A 4395-nucleotide genomic window follows, 5' to 3' on the forward strand; every position below is an offset into this window, starting at 1 on the left:
ACATTAAACATACATCAAAACATGGATTGTTGAGAAAGGTTCATGAAGAAACACCGGTCATGACATATAAAAAGGTACATCAGGACACTACTGCCCTCATCCCCGAATAAAATAAAATAACGAACTACGAAATAGCTTATTAGCCAAAGTTAAACAGGACATTGCTATTCACAAAAAAAAGACAAAGAGAAAGAATTCGCAGAGTCAAAACTAAAATAAATCCGAGTAACATAGGCTTAAAGTTATCTGTACGTTTTAACCCTATTATAAAGATGCACATACAAAGTTGTTCAATTTTGATATTACCAGTAAAAAAAGGACATCTACACATGTTGTTCCTAACCACTCTAGTTCATTTGATTAAGTATCAATGTCTCATTAGTCCCTAACCACTCGGTTTCCATTACATTGTGAATATTTATTAAAATAATTTATTTTTCATTAATTTGCTAAAAGATTCCAGTGAATAATCTTAAATGCTTATTTCACAACAAAACACAGTTTTGTAATCTCAACAGTCATTGTACTAATTCATATGAAAAAGCAGTAAAATTTTAGCAAGACTCGTATTACTTGTCTCAGAACTTTGTGGTCTATTGTGAAGTTTTATTGTTGTGGTCTATAAACTACTGGTGCATCTGTTGGTGATCCACGGTGACGTAGAGTGAACCTTGCTATAATAAAAGTCAATATGAAACAATTAGTTCTCTATTTCTTATATAAAGATCACAAGGCTGTTATATGTTCATTAGAAATGCCATACCTCCTATAAGTCCTGTGTGCTGGTACGATAAGTTCACAGGCGCCCATGTGATGTTGTAAGATCGTACATTCATCAGATTAAGAACCCCAGCAACAATATCTGCTCTTGCAAACTCAACATAACCAACAAGCGGTTGTTGACTCCTATCTATCGCAGCATGCCGAACCTTCAGCACCAAAGAAAACATAATATTATCCTGATGTTAGAATATCAGCAAACTGCATAAGGAATGAAAATCTGTCAAGGAAAACATTGAAGTAATTGTGGTATCAATTCTTGAGACATCTTACATCTCTCAAACCATACAAGAAAGATATGTTTCTTCAGTTTGTGAAACAATCTACATGCACATCTACATGCACATCTCAGATACTTGATACGCAAGTATCACATACTTCGATACTCTCTCTAAGCACGTTAGGCACTAATTTATACCTGTGCAACCAGCCAAAACTCTTCCTGGAGCAAATGTTTCTGATGTTATATAGGGCGGTAGTGGCTCGATGCGAAGTGTCTTAAGCTCCTGCAGACCAGGAGAAGACATCTGCAGCAATCTGATGACAAAAACTGTTACATCTTGGAAGCCGAAGTAAATTCCCAATAAAAACTGCTGAATTGCTGATCTGCATCAAACGAAGAAACGAAGTGTTTATTTCAGATTGCTCTAAACCAATCAAAGTGTTTATTTCTCAACCACAAATGTACTTGACTAGAACGTCAGAAGAAAAAATGATGCGGAATTAGGGATACTACATCCAGCAACTATTTACTGATCCATTAGGCATGCCGCTAGTACTGGAACTATGGCACTGAGCTTACCTACAGCCCTAGCACAAGCCCTTCTTTCAGCAAGGGAGACGAGAGGACGCAGACGAAGAGGAGGCGGGTGGACCGGTGGAGGCGGCAGGCGGACTCGCAACTCGGGAGCGAGACAAGGAGAACCAGCGGCGGGTGGACTGGTGGAGGCGGTAGGCGTACTCGCAACTCTGGTGCAAGATGAGGAGAACAAGCGGCAGCGGGTGGGGAAGGGGAAAAGGAAAGTGGGAAAGCGCCGGGATGATTCTACCCCGCCCGGCCGCACGAGGAGCATTTTCATTTTCTTTTTTGAGAGAAGAACAGCATGGATCGTTTTGTGGCACTGGTGTCGTATCGTCGAACGTAGATATCGACAACATGATAGTAGTTTTCTAGCTCGCTCTACTAGAGATGTTCATTAATTAATTGATACAAATACCATTTATGAAAATTCCATTCTGTATCATTGAAAAATGCACATAACAAAGAACCGAACAAGTTCATCGGTTGAATGAAAAAACCATGAACGGTGACTAGACCGGTTCAGCTCAATCAAAAGATCGGTCATGCAATTGGATCGGTGTGAACCGGTGTGAACAGTTGAACCGGTCAGTTTTTTATCGAACCGGTGAACCATGAACCAGTTTTTTATGAATCAGTGAACATTTCGACGTTCGAACTTTAGTTTTGGAACTTTGGACAATAGACTATTATGTTATTTCTATGTAATCCCATCTATTATCTATTATGTCATGTGTGTTATGTTTTGTAATAAAACTTGCATATTACTTATATAAATTATGAGAAATAAGTATTATATTGATAAATGATGAACTACTTGTTCGACTAGTGAACCACTGGCTGGACCAATGAACTAGTAGCCTGACCAGTTCGATCTCCGATCCGGCTTTTCGTTCTATGGAAAAATGCAGTTCTCTAAAAAGAAAAAGGTTATCTAAAAGCTGAATTTTTTTATTACATAGTGCTATGCTGCATTTTGCATATTTTAGTTGTACGTTTCTCCTATTTTTGTCTTTAAGTTTTTGCTCACCTAATAGTGCCGTTGTTCACTAGGCAACGACAATTTCATCACTTGTATCGTTGAATAATTTAGTTCTTGAAAAAGTTTATCTAAAAGTTAATTTTTTATCGCTTATAGGGTCGCAATTTGCATTATCATAGCTGAACCTTTCTCCAACTTTTGTCTCTAACCTTTTGCTCACCCACTAGTACTGTTGTTCGCTAGGCACCTGCCCTTTCATCTACCCCTATCTCGACTTCCACCTACTACTATTCCCATTGTCATCTTTTATATGGAGATAACTCCTTATATGCCATTGGAGAGTATACTAATATCTTGAACGCTATTGGAAAAAAAATCAACTTCGCTTCTATGTCACTTGTTGATTTTTTTTCTATCCTTGCCATGAAAAAAAAGACCAGCTTGCCTTTTATGCTATCGGTTAAAGTTTTATCCTAGAGGGCCTTTAACCATGACGCGGTATGATCACTACACCCTTCTGCTTAGGGAAAAACCAAACTCTCTTATGCCACCAGTTTCTTCCCATTCTCGAGTTTATGACTAGCAATTTGCTTGATTCAACAACTTTTGTATACAACTTCTTGTTGATGAGTAATTTGACGTTCAACCTAGCATACATCTAGAGGGAATGTGTGGTGAGAGTACCTAAAGGTGGCACGGCGGGCGGGCGGGCGCAAGAGGACGAGCGGTGAGAGCTGCTAGGATTGCAAGAACCTAGTTCCATTCCTAAAGGCACCGGTACGTAGGTAATTTGGTTATTTTTAGAATAAAAATATGATGAACTAGAATGTCTAACAACTAGAGAAAAATTGCTATTTCACTTAGCATAACGAGTAGTTTCTTCTTTAACCTTTAAAATCTCAGCTTTCGATACCAAGTCTAAATTTCATAATCTATATGACATTTCTTTAGCCTTTTCATCCTTAAATGTCATGTAAAATACGAATTTGCATGTATGTCAACAAACTTTTTGAAAAAAAAAGTTAATAATTTTGTATGAAACGTCTGTCTGACTGGATTACTCAAAAAAAAATTGATTGACTGGAGGTAATATAATAAGAATGTTTATTATTTCGCTTTCTACTCCCTTTATCCTAAATTGTAGGTTGTTTTGATATTTCTACATTCATAATTTTTATTATTCATTTAGATACCTATATGTATATACAAATTTCAAAACGGTCCGAACCGGCGGGGGGGGGGGGGGGGGGGGGTTGCAATTTTCAATGCTTATGGAGAGGCTTAGCTTTCTCTTATATTGTTTATTGCTGGAACTTCAGTAACATCGTACAATTTTGAATCTGTCAATACTTGAATTATTTTATTATTACTCCCTCCAGCTATTATTACTTGATGTTAGGACACAAAAATAGACTTGAAAGTAGTTATATTATTGTGTCTTGACGGGAGTATGTTTTTTCTTTGGGTGGGGTTTCAGTGCCATGATTTTGGTTTCCCACTACTCGCAACCTCGTACTTGCAACCACATGTGATGGTTTCACCCTTAGAAACTGCATTACAGCATTAACATCTGTTTGATGTAATGATAGGTTCTGTTGAGTGGCGGTCCATTACATATGGTAATAATAACTCTGTAAATTGTTGTGAATGCAACATGTCCCTTGGCCAGTACACCAGATGCTGATTCAGTGTGTGGTCATCTCTCAATTTTTATTTTTTGGATGTAGACCATGCGCCATGCATGTTGTGTAGGCTCGTTACATTTTATCGTAGCTGGGTAAATTATGCAACTGCCAATGAAGGAAAAAATTTAATTAGCTGCCCCCCCCCCCCC

Source organism: Setaria italica, chromosome IV (assembly GCF_000263155.2).
Source record: "Setaria italica strain Yugu1 chromosome IV, Setaria_italica_v2.0, whole genome shotgun sequence".
Classification (NCBI taxonomy): domain Eukaryota; kingdom Viridiplantae; phylum Streptophyta; class Magnoliopsida; order Poales; family Poaceae; genus Setaria; species Setaria italica.